The 16886-nt window shown below is 46.7% G+C and overlaps 1 protein-coding gene across 4 annotated transcripts in view; it reads right to left on the bottom strand.

Annotated features, from left to right (window-relative positions):
• The window catches only part of LOC137304187 (carbohydrate sulfotransferase 3-like), a 139534-nt gene extending 129740 nt beyond the window's left edge, over positions 1–9794 (bottom strand). For all 4 annotated transcript variants that reach the window (XM_067972711.1, XM_067972710.1, XM_067972713.1 and 1 more), the window contains exon 1: positions 9491–9794. The gene's annotated coding sequence lies outside the window, so the exon portion shown is untranslated. The remainder of the gene's footprint in view (positions 1–9490) is intronic.
• Between the last annotated feature and the right edge of the window lie 7092 nt (positions 9795–16886).

Here is a 16886-nt window from a genome sequence, read left to right as displayed (position 1 = left end):
CTGTAGATTTTGAGTCGATACAATTTCATGTCCTGTTAAACAAATGGGTAACTAATGGGGTGAAGCTAAAGATCAGGTGTTGCGTTCAATTCTGGCAAGCTGTGCAAGTCGACCCTGAGGAGATGGTCTCACACCACCTTTGGCTTCAGTGCAGCAATAAACCCACTGAGAAGTCATCTTGTTAAACTGCAAATATGAGGGTAAATTTACCGGTCCCATGTTCCCAATCAGGAGCCATGTTTGATGGGAGTGTAGGTTGAAGACGAGACTACAATACCCTAGCTCTGACCCGCACCGGCCAGTGAATTCACTCCATCTGTTAATAGCTTAAAAATCTGATGTCTGTACGCAAGATTAACTTTTCCCATTATAATTTCCGATATCCACTTACAAGGCTACATAGAGTGACACCACTACCCCCGGCCAGAATGGAGATGATTGGATAATTTCCCCGTCAATCACGCCTGGAGAGACTCTTTTTAAATAGACTTTGTTTGCTGTAAAATAGACTGTTTGCTGTCAGAATAAAAACAGAACATGCTGGAGAAGCTCAGGCAGCATCAGTGGAGAAAGAAACAAAGTTAACATTTCAGATCGAAGACCTTTCGTCAGGTCTTCAACCTGAAACCTTAACTCTGTTTCTTTCTCCACAGATGCTGCCCGACTTGCTGAGCTTCTCCAACATTTTCTGTTTTTATTTCAGATTTCCAGCTTCCGCAGTATTTCGCTTTTGATTTAGGTGTTTGCTGTAAGTCCTGTCATAAAACCCGCCCCGCTTCCAACTCGTTGGCTGACACAGTGGTGTCAATAGACACTTTGCGTTTATAATGGAGATTTGCCTATGTAAATGTGTCACGTTGTAATGACGCCCATCAACCAGTAGAGGTGCTGCAATTACAGTGTGACAAGTTTACATGGGCAGTTTCCATTATAAATCTGGACATAAGAATTCATTATAATGGAAATATAAAAATAAAGACAGAATGTTTAACTTTAATATAGAGACTGAATTATGTCTGCCTGCCTTGGTCCAATTATCCTGAGCCCTCTAACACCACTCCACCTGAAGATTATACTTGGTATCGATTCCCCAAGTTCAACACCATAGACGATTGACTGGAATAGTTTGAGTACCTCAGGTAGTTGGCTTTTTAAGAACAGTTCGGATTTAACACCCTAGCCAGCATTCAAGTATCCATGAGCAGAACTCCACTTTGCCCAAGAACGAAGCCGGCAGTGTAACACAGCGCTGCTCTGAAACAGCTACTGGTCGGCAACTGGTACCAGCAGTATAAAGGGTCTATTAAGCGTGCACTACACACCCTCCTGCAAATTCAATCCGGAAATTAGAGCCAAGAGGACCAGATTTGTATCAAGCCACTATGAAAAGATGAAAGAGGCTGTAGGCCATTTGCTGCAGGCGAGGGAAGTTCTGTGCTCACACTGGCAGCAAAACGCACTCCTGGAAATTTAATATTGCCCAGAATGGCAAACAGGCTGACCCTGGGGAGATCATTGTAGACTGGGCTGAATGCAATCACCAAGGGAGTGTCGTCAACCTGGAAGCACTCCCCATTGGAACGGAGACAAATCCTTAATTACAATCTTGTACAGTCCTGGAGTGATTTAAACAACTCTTTCACCTGCTTCCGAACCCAGGCAAAAAAGGAGCATTTAGCTATACCTTTTCTCTGTACGGAACGGTTTCACAAGCCATGCATATATAATCTGATAATAAATTGGCAGGGCAGAGAACAGCCAAAACCATGTGTAAAAGCACTTTTATATTGGTGTCAGGGCTCCAGCAGGTGCTCAAGAAAGAAGAACTAGTGCATTTATATAGCGCCTTTCATGGCCTCAGGACATCCCAAAGCGTTTTACAGCCAATGAAGTACTTTTGAAATGTAATCACTGTTGTAATGCAGGAAGCACAGCAGCCAATTTGTGCACAGCAAGATCCCACAAACAGCAATGAGATAATGACCGGATAATCTGTTTTAGTGACATTGGTTGAGGGATAAATATTGACCAGGAGAACTCCCCTGTTCATCTTCAGGGCAGACGTCTGATCTGAAAGACGGCACCTCTGACACTGCAGCACTCCCTCAGTACTGCACTGGAGTGTCAGCCTGGATTATGTGCTCAAGTCTCTGGAGTGGAACTTGAACCCATGACCTGTTGACTCGCGGGAGTGCTACCCACTGAGCCACTGAGTCTCAAGAGAGACCCCTTACCTCAGAGCATGGTTTCCCTCAGAGCATGGTTCCCCTTTATTACAGCAACTGTTGGAGGGTCAGTAGCACGGCCACCTGCCAACCTCTGATCGAGACCCACTAAAAGCTGAATCTCAGACTCCTTTCGAGTCACGGAGTTCTGCTTCATATCATAGGGTGCCATTGGTGGCAGTAGTGTCTGCCATCGAATGCATACCATCGGTGTAAAAACACATGAACCAATGTGTGTGTGTGTGTGTGTGTGTGTGTGTGTGTGAACAGTCCATTTTTTTCAAGTAGTGACTCACACTGAAACTACTGTACTCTTTTATACCTCATAGCCACACAGTTGCAAGGGTCACCAGATCAGAACCAGATACCCTATGACATTTTTCTTTACGTATGTGTCATTAAGCATATAGCTCCAATCATGCAATAATAACCAGGAGTCGCTTTCTGTCTCACACAAAGACCTTATTCGCTGCACTGAAACAAGCACGGGCTCGATTCCATCATGTGGTCGTGGTCTTCAGTAAAAGAGGCCCGATTGATATCTCAGTGGCTACCTGGGGTTGAGTCTTGGACCCTGACACATTTCCATAAGGTAAGTAGGAGATAAGTTGATAACATTCCTGTGCATTAGGGCAGTGAGGTGCAGCCCTTCTCCAGCAGAGAGCAGCCAACCTTAGTCTGGCCATGTTGTTACTAGGATTTCAGTAAAGTATAATGAGATGAGGGTGACCTTTTGAGATGGAATCCATTTTAACAATCACAATCTTTATCCTTTCGGCCTTGGTGGGGATTTGCTGTTGAAGAGATCAATTTGAATTGTACAACGAGGGTGGGCAAAGATCTGTCAGAAATGGCAATGGTAATAGGGCCAATTTGAGCTGAGGAACTAAGAGCATCAAAGAAGAAGCTTATCAAACAGCATTAAAGGATATCAGACTGACTTATGTACAGGCCCAGCAACACACAAGCTGATGCAGTTATTTCCTTAGAGAGGAATTAGGACTGCAATTTAGTATAATCCGCCTGGTTTTGATTGTAATGTTTATTGTTCCTGCTGCTGTGATTTGAACCCAGTCTTCCAATTACAATATCACAAAGTGATTTCTCACCACACGATTGACTGCAATCACTGCTTGGTATGCGAGGCACGGATTAATGGATACAAAGACGCTCTTTGCCAAAATTTTCCTGGTCACTTTGGTAATAGAATCTGCAGTCTGCCAACTAACCAACAGAGGCAAATTTGGTCACAAGGCTTATTGGTACCAATATATTAGACATCAATATGCTAAATGGAAATGCACTTATAGAGGGGCGTAAGATTGTACAGAATCTGAATGTACCTCAGTCCATCTTATGCATTACTCTTAATTCATCATCTCAAGTTGCTCCCAGCACCACCACCACCACAGCTCAAAAACACTGTATTTTGACTGTATCAAAATGAGCGCTATTGTCCCAGGACAGGAAATCAACCATGTCCAGGCTGCCAGTCCAAATCATTTAGCACAGTTAGCCTGAGCCAGCTGCCTCTTCTAAATTCTGTGCGTTGTATGTGTAACAGGTTTAAAAGGTGTAACTCAAGATATATGTAAGGAGTCGCACGACACCAGGTTATAGTCCAACAGCTTTATTTGAAATCACAAGCTTTCGGAGCTTTCCTCCTTCGTCAGGTGAGGAAGGAGGAAAGCTCTAAAAGCTTGCGATTTCAAATAAAGCTGTTGGACTATAACCTGGTGTTGTAAGACTCCTTACATTTGTCCACCCCAGTCCATCACCGGCATCTCCACATCAAGATATATGGTTATAGGAACAGGAGGAGGCCATTCAGCCCCTTGGGAATCAACCCGAGTTTGGAAGGGCAAAAGGTACCAACGACGCTACTAATTCCTGCATTTATATAGCACCTTATGTTATATTAAAATATCTCACAGCACTTCGCACAATGAATTACTTGTGTTATGTAGGCACATATTTGCCGCTGATGTACCAGAGATTCCCTTGGACACCATTATTTAAAATGACCAGTTTTAAAAATAGAACACCTGCAGTGCAGCTGTGAGAGAATTCCACCTACTTTACCAAACTCACACTGACATCAGTAAAGAGGAAAAGTTCAAACACTACACAGCACAAGCCCAAATTTCTGCTAAGCGTTCTTGCCAAGCAGCCCCATCCCCCACCAGGAGTGAAAAGCCAGCAAATGACCCCTAGGACGCAGTTTTTCACACAAAGGGTAGTGGAAATCTGGAACTCTCCCCCCAATAGGCTGTGGATGCTGGGGGTCAATTGGAGCTTTCAAAGACTGAGATGTTTGTTAGGTTTGGGTATCAAGGGAAATGGAGCAAAGGGGGATAAATGAAGTTGAGGTGCAGATCAGTCATAATCTAACTGAATGGCAGAACAGTCCCGAGGGACTGAATGGCCTCCCCCTGTTCTTAATGTTCCTAGGACCATATATCTTGAGTTACACCTTTTAAACCTGGTACACACTCAATGCAAATAATTCAGAAGAGGCTGCAGTCTCAGGCTAACTGTGCTAAATGACTTAGTCTGGAAGCCTGGACATGGTTGACTTCCTGTCCTGGGACAATAGCGGTCATTCTGATACAGAGTCATCAAACCAGTCTTAAATTTCTGAAGGAAATGCACCCCATTCAAGGGAGGCAGCTCATACTCTGCAGTTCCCCTGATGCGGGCTCAGTATTAGCAAGTTACGCTGAAGAAACACACAAGTTATTACCGTCCTAGGATCAGAATTTTGTATCCGGATGATGCAAGTGATGGTTTACCAATATGCAGTTGATACACCTTACATGAAAGGACAAGCTGATCATATTTGCATTGCAGTGGTGGAAAGCTAATCTCAAAGACATTAACACCAGGCAAAACTTAGGAATGATTTCCACCCTTTTCTTCCCTACCATCCATTTTACTTGGATGACTACGGACAAAGTGCTGGAAAGTGGGATTAGGCTGGGTGGCTCATTTTCTGCCGAAGCGGATACAATGGGCCGAATGGCCTCCTTCTGTGCCGTAAATTTTCTATGATTCTATGAAGTCTTGGGAACCTCATCTAAGTGTTTGGTCTTTACTCGTGAATCTAGACAACGTGCATTGGGCTGGTAGACCATGCGGGGCATCACATCCAAACACACTCCTGTCCTCACAGGACAGGTGTTTTTCTTACTACAGTTGTACAGGGCTTTGGCGAGACCTCACCTGGAGTACTGTGTACAGTTTTGGTCTCCTTATCCAAGGCAGGATATACTTGCCTTAGAGGTGGTGCAACAAAGGTTCACTAGATTAATTCCTGGGATGAGAGGGTTGTCCTATGAGGCGAGGTTGAGTAGAATGGGCCTATATTCTCTGGAGTTTAGAAGGATGAGAGGTGATCTCATTGAAACATATAAGATTCTGAAGAGGCTTGACAGGGTAGATGCTGAGAGGTTGTTTCCCCTGGCTGGAGAGTCTAGAACTAGGGGTCATAGTCGCAGGATAAGGGGTCGGCCACTTAAGACTGAGATGAGGAGGCATTTCTTCACTCAGAGGGTTGTGAATCTTTGGAATTCTCTACCCCAGGAGGGCTGTGGATGCTGAGTCGTTGAGTATATTCAAGGCTGAGATAGATAGATTTTTGGACTCTAAGGGAAATCAAGGGGATAGAGCAGGAAAGTGGAGTTGAGGTAGAAGATCAGCCATAATCTTATTGAATGGCGCAGCAGGCTCGAGGGGCCGTGTGACCTACTCCTGCTCCTATTTCTTATGTTCTTACAGCCGTAGCTTAATGGTAGCAATCTCTTCCCTGAATCAGAAAGTCGTGGGTTCAAGTCCCACTCCAGAGACTTGAGCACAAAATCCAGGCTAACACCCCAGTGCAATACTGACAGTGCTGCAATGTCGGAGGTGCTGTATTTTGGATGAGGCATTAAACCGAGACCTTGTCTGCACTCTCAGGTGGACGTAAAAGATCCCATGGCACTATTCGAAGAAGAGCAGAGGAGTTCTCCTTAGTAAAGGGGCAGTGGCAGCGTCAATATGAAATTGGCTAAGAGACAGAAAGTAGAGAGCAGTGGTGAATGGTTGTTTATCAGACTGGAGGGAAGTTTACAGTGGTGTCCTCAGGGGTCAGTATTAGGACAACAGCTCTTTTTAATATATGTTAATGACCTAAACTTGGATATAAAGGGCATAATTTCAAAGTTTGCAAAAACTCAGAAATGTAGTAAACAGCGAAGAGACTTCAGGAGGACATAGACAGACTGGTGAAACGGGCAGTCTTTTTGATGACATGTTAAATCGAGGCCCCGTCTGCTCTCTCAGGCGAACGTAAAACATCCCCTGGCCCTACTTCGAAGATGAGCAGGGGCGTTCTCCCTGGTGTCCTGGCCAATATTTAGCCTTCAACCAACATTACCAAAACTGATTATCTGGTCATTATCTCGTTGACGTTTGTGGGATCTTGCTGTGCGCACATTGGCTGCCGCGTTTCCCTACATTACAACAGTGACTGCACTTCAAAAAAGTACCTCATTGGCTGTAAACCGCTTTGGGCCGTCCTGAAGTCAGGAAAGGCGCTATATAAATGCACGTCCTTTCTTTCTAACTACACATGCCTAATTTCCAGCAATTGTCACTGGGTAGGAAACCAGGCTGAATTTTCCTGCCCTGAGTCAGGGGGGGCCTGTGGTCCATTACAAGATCCCTACTATTACACAGGCCTGGGAACGTGACACAGTTGCAGATCATGGGAGCAATGATTTCTTAGCCACGGAAGGAGTTCAGGGGTGACATTTTTGGCCAGCAAAAGTGACACAGATTGCAAACTTAGACATTAGTGTAAATTTTTGGAGACTGCAATGCCCCACACCCCTCAGTCCCGCTGGAGGGGAGCACAGGATGGAGAATCAGGCACGGAGGTCGCTCACCCGATTTGCAGTACTCCTGATTTACAGCTCATTAAATATTTACAGTATCTCGAGTCGGGAAGGCTGACCTTCACACCCACCTCTAAGATCTGTGCTCCCATCAATCAAGGCTCTGCATCATGAGCAGGCTTTCCAAACGTTTACTCCATACTGGCATTACGAAAAGGGGCCGATGTCAAAATGGGCCATATTTTTAAACCAAAATGAGTGACCTTTGGCAGATCTGTTCAAGAATCAAAAAGACAACTCCAATTCATAGGATTAAGTAGCGAACGTTGCTTTTCATATTTTCGCACAATTCCCTTGGAGAATAGTGTGCAATAGTGGAAGGATTCGCAGGCTGATCAACAGTCTGGCAGGGTGGCGTTGTCATTGTTTTTGTATCTTCACACTCTTCCCTTGGAGAATAGAGTGTAAGAAAGAACGAACTTGCATTTACATAGCACCTTTCACAATCTGACTCAGGGAGTCCCAAAGTGCTTTACAGCCAATGAAGCACTTTTGAAGTCACTGTTGTAATGTAGGAAACACAGTAGCCGATTTGCGCACAGCAAGATCCCACAAGCAACAATGTGATAATGATATTATTGGTCCCTTTTCATAACGCCACTACGGGGTAAATGTTTTTAGTGATATTGGTTGAGGGATAACTATTGACCAGGACACTGGGGAGAACTCCCCTGATCGTCTTCGAATAGTGCCGTGGAATCATGAGAGGGCAGACAGGGCTTCGGCTTAATGTCTCATCTGATAGACGGCACTTCAGGTGGATTACAGACTCAAATCTCTGGAGTGGGACTATAAATCCACAACCTTCTGACTCAGAGACGAGAGTGCTATTCACTGAGCCACAGCAGACACCATGGAAGGATTTGCAGGCTGATTAGCTGTCTGACATGAACACTTCTTCTATGGCTGTAACTATCTTCATCCCAGCCGACAGGGCGGCTGGTCCTATATGCCGGGAGGGCTTTATGGGCTCCCACAACCCATAGGATGGGGGGGGGGGACCACCCGACACCAGTATCCCGCTGGATGTTAGCTCCGGTCTCCACTCGCAGGGAATGTCCAGAGCCAGGGTTCAAACCCTGTACCTTCTGGTTCAGAGGCCAGGATGCTAGCACTAAGCCAGAAGCTCGCACCTCGTAGCAGAGAATTATTCCACACAATTCAGCTTTTTCGTAAATATCGACATCTTCAACCAGTGTTATGTTGGAAAATATGCAGTGAAAACCATCAATACAGTACAGTACAGTACAATACAGGGAAACAGCAAAACCTCAAAGCATCTAAACAAATAGTACAAGTGGCATTTAAAGTCACTGATTTAAGGTTTTTAGGGGAAAACGGAGAGAAACATTGAATGTGAATCCAAGAATTTCATGCAATAGAAACAGGATTTAACTTATTCAATTACCACAAGACTGTCCTGATAATAAAAGGGCAAAATCATAGAATCTGATCCCAAAATACCAGTAAATATCCAGGGATCCAGTTTAATAAAAACCATCATTTGACGAAGTCTCTGTATAAGGAATGTTTAGAACCTTCACAATATGCAGTTTGGTCGTTTAAAAAAAAATACTTCAGATCCACCTCTGAAAAGTGGTGGTTTCCCTGCGCTGGGAGCAGTCAGAGCCCTGGGAGCAGATCCCCAAATAAACTGGTTGAACCCTCTGTACAAAGTGGGCTTTGGGGAGGTTCCTGGTCTCTATAAAACAGATCTTCTGATTAAGGGTAACCCTGTCTCCATGGGCATTTTCATTTAGAATCAACGGCGGTAGAAATCTCTCCTTTAGAAGGAAGTTTGGTTCTGCTGCAGTTCAAACGAAACTTGCCTGTCCCCAGTGAACTACCCAATCCACATGCATCGAAATAAAAAAGTGATAGGTTTAATGATTAATATTATTTAATGACTCCCACCAGCAAGGGAAGAAAAGTGGGGAAAGTTAATCAATGGGACTGAAACATCTCGATAAAGCTACAATTGTAAAGAAAAGTTATCGGGAGAGCACCAATCGGATTAATGCAAGGACCACCCCTCCCCCCTTCCCAACAAGGCATCCCTTTGAAATCTCTCTCTAACTTCTAGCTTCTGCGAAAACTTTAATTCCACAGCAAAACACAGTTCCTGCAGGTTGCATTCCCTCCCATGACGACTTTTTAGAAACTTGTGCTCCAGATTGTGAAAATATATATATTTTTTTTTTAAAAATCTCCAAAAATAAAAGACCGGAGGGACAAACATCTCTTTCAAAAATAAAGAAGGATTCCATCTTCCTCTAAATTTAGTTTTGAGCTGGAGAAAGACAAGAAAGAGAAAAGGCAGATACCTACCGAGAGCCACAAGCTGCACATTGCATCCGCTCCAGCGCAGGGACACACGTCTCCTCTCTTCCCCGAACGGATCGGTGTATATTTTAAACACACATGTATTTTTTTTTTAAAAAATTATTTCTAGAAATGCCACGGCGAGCAGCTCAGGTTCAGATCAGCAAGCAACCGGCTCGGTACAAATCTGGGCTTTGAAATCCCTTCTTTTCCGCAGGCATCGTGACGGTGCAATCCACCCCGAGAGGGAAGGGGGGGAGAGGCAGAGGAAGGAATACACAAAGTAACTGCGAGAGCAACAAGTGATGAATGAAACTCACACTGGCGTCGGTTTCAATGGCGCCTCGGTTAAATACGGGCGGGCGGGCCGGCGGGGCGGGCGGGGCGGGCGCCCGGACCGATCTGGGTCCAGCCCCCTCTCGGCTGCTCTGCGAGAACCTGGGATGGGAGAGGGGGAGAGACGTCCCACCTGCGCAGGGGAGCGCCCGCCGGGCACGAGACTTTTATAGTGCGGCAGAGGGCAAGAGGGCGGTATCAGTGCCAGCCCTCACCACCCCGGGCGGGGTAGAGTAAACCGTGGTACGGCCATGGACCGGTGGTAAAATCCATCGGTTGCGTCCAGTGCCATCGACAGAATTAAAACCGAACAAAAGTGCCCCCTTTTTAAGAGGGGCGCAACTAATAGAAAACTAAATCAAAGGAATCTTATCAAATTAAATAAGACTGCCAGCCGTGCCCACGATGGCCTCCGGTCCCTTGCGGTGCCCACCGGTCGCGGAGAGCCTCATGCGCGCCGAGTGCTCCTTCTCCAGGGCCACCCGGGCGCGGAGAAGGCCGCGGGGAGAGAGGCAGACAGTCGGAGCGACCTCCGCCCCCGCCCCCACTCCGCCCCCGCCCCCACTCCGCCCCCGCCCCCACTCCGCCCCCGCCCCCACTCCGCCCCCGCCCCCACTCCGCCCCCACTCCGCCCCCGCCCCCACTCCGCCCCACCGCCCCCGCCCCCACTCCGCCCCCGCCCCCACTCCGCCCCCACCCCCACTCCGCCCCCCCCCACTCCGCCCCCACCCCCACTCCGCCCCCGCCCCCACTCCGCCCCCCCCCACCGCCCCCGCCCCCCCACCGCCCCCGCCCCTGGGGGACACCTTCCTTCCAGTCTGAAAAACAACCGTTCACCACTACTCTCTGCTTTCTGTCTCTTAGCCACTGCACCTTTACTAGGGAGAAGTCTGAGTGTTTACAACATCTTCGATTTTTGTCTCAGATTTCCAACATCTGCAGGATTTTGCTCTTTTACATCAAAACAAATGGTTTCAGGAGCTTTAGCTGACCCTAACCTCTTTAGTATGATAATGCTGCCCTTTTTATACTTCATATAACAGAAGTGTCTGCCAAGATTATGCGCTCAAGCGGGGGAATGGGACCAATTGGATAGCTCTTTCAAAGAGCCAGCACAGGCATGATGGGCCGAGTGGCTTTCTTCTGTCCTGTATGATTCTCTAAGTCCATAGAATCATAGAATCATAGAAGTTACAACATGGAAACAGGCCCTTCGGCCCAACATGTCCATGTCGCCCAGTTTATACCACTAAGCTAGTCCCAATTGCCTGCACTTGGCCCATATCCCTCTATACCCATCTTATCCATGTAACTGTCCAAATGCTTTTTAAAAGACAAAATTGTACCCGCCTCTACTACTGCCTCTGGCAGCTCGTTCCAGACACTCACCACCCTTTGAGTGAAAAAATTGCCCCTCTGGACCCTTTTGTATCTCTCCCCTCTCACCTTAAATCTATGCCCCCTCGTTATAGACTCCCCTACTTTTGGGAAAAGATTTTGACTATCGACCTTATCTATGCCCCTCATTATTTTATAGACTTCTATAAGATCACCCCTTAACCTCCTACTCTCCAGGGAAAAAAGTCCCAGTCTGTCTAACCTCTCCCTGTAAGTCAAACCATCAAGTCCCGGTAGCATCCTAGTAAATCTTTTCTGCACTCTTTCTAGTTTAATAATATCCTTTCTATAATAGGGTGACCAGAACTGTACACAGTACTCCAAGTGTGGCCTCACCAATGCCCTGTACAACTTCAACAAGACATCCCAACTCCTGCATTCAATGTTCTGACCAATGAAACCAAGCATGCCGAATGCCTTCTTCACCACCCTATCCACCTGTGACTCCACTTTCAAGGAGCTATGAATCTGTACTCCTAGATCTCTTTGTTCTATAACTCTCCCCAACGCCCTACCATTAACGGAGTAGGTCCTGGCCCGATTCGATCTACCAAAATGCATCACCTCACATTTATCTAAATTAAACTCCATCTGCCATTCATCGACCCACTGGCCCAATTGATCAAGATCCCGTTGCAATCCCAGATAACCTTCTTCACTGTCCACAATGCCACCAATCTTGGTGTCATCTGCAAACTTACTAACCATGCCTCCTAAATTCTCATCCAAATCATTAATATAAATAACAAATAACAGCGGACCCAGCACCGATCCCTGAGGCACACCGCTGGACACAGGCATCCAGTTTGAAAAACAACCCTCTACAACCACCCTCTGTCTTCTGTCGTCAAGCCAATTTTGTATCCAAATGGCTACCTCACCTTGGATCCCATGAGATTTAACCTTATGTAACAACCTACCATGCAGTACCTTGTCAAATGCTTTGCTGAAGTCCATGTAGACCACGTCTACTGCACAGCCCTCATCTATCTTCTTGGTTACCCCTTCAAAAAACTCAATCAAATTCGTGAGACATGATTTTCCTCTCACAAAACCATGCTGACTGTTCCTAATTAGTCCCTGCCTCTCCAAATGCCTGTAGATCCTGTCCCTCAGAATACCCTCTAACAACTTACCCACTACAGATGTCAGGCTCACTGGTCTGTAGTTCCCAGGCTTTTCCCTGCCGCCCTTCTTAAACAAAGGCACAACATTTGCTACCCTCCAATCTTCAGGCACCTCACCTGTAGCGGTGGATGATTCAAATATCTCTGCTAGGGGACCCGCAATTTCCTCCCTAACCTCCCATAACGTCCTGGGATACATTTCATCAGGTCCCGGAGATTTATCTACCTTGATGCGCGTTAAGACTTCCAGCACCTCCCTCTCTGTAATATGTACACTCCTCAAGACATCACTATTTATTTCCCCAAGTTCCCTAACATCCATGCCTTTCTCAACCGTAAATACCGATGTGAAATATTCATTCAGGATCTCACCCATCTCTTGTGGTTCCGCACATAGATGACCTTGTTGATCCTTAAGAGGCCCTACTCTCTCCCTAGTTACCCTTTTGCCCTTTATGTATTTGTAGAAGCTCTTTGGATTCACCTTTGCCTGATCTGCCAAAGCAATCTCATATCCCCTTTTTGCCCTCCTGATTTCTCTCTTAACTCTACTCCGGCAATCTCTATACTCTTCAAGGGATCCACTTGATCCCAGCTGCCTATGCATGTCATATGCCTCCTTCTTCTTTCTGACTAGGGCCTCAATCTCCCGAGTCATCCAAGGTTCCCTACTTCTACCAGCCTTGCCCTTCACTTTATAAGGAATGTGCTTACCCTGAACCCTGGTTAACACACTTTTGAAAGCCTCCCACTTACCAGACGTCCCTTTGCCTGCCAACAGACTCTCCCAATCAACTTCTGAAAGTTCCTGTCTAATACCATCAAAATTGGCCTTTCCCCAATTTAGAATTTTAACTTTTGGGCCAGACCTATCCTTCTCCATAGCTATCTTAAAACTAATGGAATTATGATCACTTGTCCCAAAGTGATCCCTCACCAACACTTCTGTCTCCTGCCCTTCCTTATTTCCCAAGAGGAGGTCAAGTTTTGCCCCCTCTCTAGTCGGGCCATCCACATACTGAATGAGAAATTCCTCCTGAATACACTCAACAAATTTCTCTCCATCCAAGCCCCTAATGCTATGGCTGTCCCAGTCAATGTTGGGAAAGTTAAAGTCCCCTACTATTACCACCCTATTTTTCTTGCAGCTGTCTGTAATCTCCTTACATATTTGCTCCTCAATTTCCCGTTGACTATTTGGGGGTCTGTAGTACAATCCTATCAAAGTGATCTCTCCCTTCTTATTTTTCAGTTCTACCCATATAGACTCAGTGGACGAACCCTCGGATATATCCCCTCTCACTACTGCCATGATGTTCTCCCTAATCAAGAACGCAACTCCCCCTCCTCTCTTACCTCCTGCTCTATCTTTCCTATAGCATCTGTACCCTGGAACATTGAGCTGCCAGTCCTGCCCCTCCCTTATCCATGTTTCAGTAATAGCTATAACATCCCAGTCCCATGTACCCATCCATGCCCTGAGTTCATCTGCCTTGCCCATCAGACTTCTTGCATTGAAATAAATGCAGTTTAATCTAGACTTCCCTTGGTCTTTGCCCTGCTTTCTCAGACCATCTGTCCGGTCATGTTCTGTACACTCTCCCTTACTGCCTTTTGTTTCTGTCACCATTTTATTTCCCACTGACTTCCTGCATCGGTTCCCATCCCCCTGCCACATTAGTTTAAACCCTCCCCAACAGCACTGGCAAACACTCCCCCTAGGACATTGGTTCCAGTCCTGCCCAGATGCAGACCGTCCAATTTGTACTGGTCCCACCTCCCCCAGAACCGGTTCCAATGGCCCAGGAATTTGAATCCCTCCCTCTTGCACCATCTCTCAAGCCATGTATTCATCTTAGCTATCCTGTCATTCCTACTCTGACTTGCCCGTGGCACTGGTAGCAATCCTGAGATTACTACCTTTGAGGTCCTACTCTTTAGTTTAACTCCTAACTCCCTAAATTCAGCTTGTAGGACCTCATCCTGTTTTTTACCTATATCGTTGGTGCCTATATGCACCACGACAACTGGCTGTTCACCCTCCCCCTCCAGAATGTCCTGCAGCCGCTCCGAGACATTCTAGTGTCCTGACCAATATTTATCCCTCAACCAAAATCAAATTACCTGGTCATCATCTCATTGGTGTCTGTGGGACCTTGCTGTGCACAAATTGGCTGCGCACTTTCCTACATTATAACCGTGACTACGTTTCAGAAGTACTTTATTGGCTGTGAAGCGTTTTGGAACGTCCTGAAGTCGTGTAAAGCGCTGAGTAACTGCAAGCCCTTAAATGCAAATGTAAGGAGTCGCACAACACCAGGTTATAGTCCAACAGCAGTGCACCTGACGAAGGAGCAAAGCTCCGAAAGCTTGTGATTTCAAATAAAACTGTTGGACTATAACCTGGTGTTGTGCGAGTCCTTACATTTGTCCACCCCAGTCCATCGCCAGCATCTCCACATCATTCTTAAATGCAAGTTGCTCTTCATGGAGTCGGAACATAAACAGAAATATTAGAAGTCGAATGGGATGGGATTATTGGGATATGGATATGGAAACATCTTTAATCTGTAAGCCTTGGAATTCAGGTAAGGTAAGAGAAAGATAGTCGGGGTGTGGGGGGCTCGATATTAACTATTCCTGCCAGGCAGAAAACAGGCGACAGCGACTTGGCCGTTTTGTGTTATACCCTGTCTGATTGTCCTTTCCATTGGACCCTCATAGAAAGGACACCCAGAAATCTAGGGCAGTCCTTTCCCCTCCAGTCTCCAGCGTCGCCTAGCCTTCCCACGAACTCCCAGAGAGACCTTCTTTCATGATCAGCATAAGATACTATTACCAAAAACTTCCTGGAAAGGATTCCAAGAACTTTGGATTCTGCTTCATGTAGTGTGCTCGTTTGATTACTGCTTTGTATTAGTATCCCGCTGGGTCTTTTTGGGGGTGGAATTGGGCCGTGAAGCGCCCATTTATTAGGCGCTACGCGGCCAACTAAGACTCGAAAATAGGGTCCGAGATGCACGCTCGCACTTCCAATGGAAAGTGCGCAGGACGCCATCTTGGTAAGGGGCTTTGCGCATGTGTCTAACAACCACCAGCAGCATATAGAGGAGGGAGATTATGATGCAAATCGGTGTGATTTAAAGGCACCGCTGCTATTTTGGAACCCCACACTCCAGCCAACCTCGCACAGCAGAACATGACGTTAAAGGGCATGAAGGACCCCCACCCCGACCAGCGCTATTTAAAGGGATCGTGAAGTACTTGCAGGTTAGTTGCTGGATTATTTCTTCAGGCTGCTGGTGCGATTGTACAAGTTTTTGGACATTTCCTATACTTGGCTAAAGTTTCAATACTCCACAGGGAGTGGCCTGGCTGGTCTTGCAGTACTTTTAGTGGCATTTAAAATATCGTGCTGACAAAAGTCGCTTCCAGGCATGGGTGGCGTGGTAGGGCTTCCTCTGGGAATTGAACATGACTGGGAACGTGCAGAGAGGCCCCACAGAGCAGGACAAGCTGCGAGGAGAGGGAGGAGGAGAAGGAAGTGGAGGAAGTGGAGGAGGAGGAAGAGGAAGGGAGGCTACAACGTAGACAGGCCCTGTCTGCCAGGGCTCTACGTGATCAGATTATTCATGAGCGTTACCAGTAACCTCAAACATACCTCCCCTTTCGCCAACAGTCCCACACTCCTTACCTCTCCTCTCTCACATGGCCATCAAATCGTCTTCTTGGTGATTACACATTGGTTCCTCCCTCAGTTCACCACAGATACAAAAACCGCCACCAAATGCAAATTCAAATCCAGATTTATCAATTCACTCATTAAATAATGCAAACAAAATGAGATGATTCACCCTTGTGCATTCCCTTAGTGCCTGTCGTTCATGTGCCTTTACCTTTCTTAGTGCTCCTACGAGGTGCATCCCCAATGGCTGGAGCATGGGAGGTGGAAGACTGCTGACCTTCAATTGAGGAGACTGCAGATGGCCTTGGAGGACGACCTCGAGCAGCTCTGGGCCGGGAGGGCCCGGCTTCAGACTGCACCATCTCAGACTGGGCTGCAGCAGTCTGGCCTGGCTGGCTGACAGGCAACAGCAAGGGCACAGGCGGAGTGGCAGGGGTGGGAGCAGGAATGCTGTCAACCTGAGAGAGGACAACAGGTTCCTGCCACTCTCCCGGGGCGGCGCCTCAGCACCACCTTCTCAAGGGCAATTAGAGATGGGCAATAAATGCCGGCCTTGCCAGCGACGCCCACATCCCATGAACGAATAAAAAAAAAATCTGTTGGAGAACAGATTGCTGGACTGCTGTGATGCCCTGGAAGCCCCATTCCACAGTGGTACCCAGGACCACGATACCAACTGTCTGAGCTACCAGTGCAGCAGTCAGACCTTTGATGGAAGCTGTGACATCGGTCATCAGACACTGCATTATGGTGGGTTCCACAGATGTGCTGATGGAGGTGACCGTCCATTATATATTAGAAAGGATGGGCTCCAAATTTTGTGCAAAGCCCTGTGCCAAGTTGGAGTTGGACTCCT

Source organism: Heptranchias perlo, chromosome 36 (assembly GCF_035084215.1).
Source record: "Heptranchias perlo isolate sHepPer1 chromosome 36, sHepPer1.hap1, whole genome shotgun sequence".
In the NCBI taxonomy this organism is placed as follows: domain Eukaryota; kingdom Metazoa; phylum Chordata; class Chondrichthyes; order Hexanchiformes; family Hexanchidae; genus Heptranchias; species Heptranchias perlo.
This window is presented reverse-complemented; position numbering and strand designations above follow the sequence as displayed.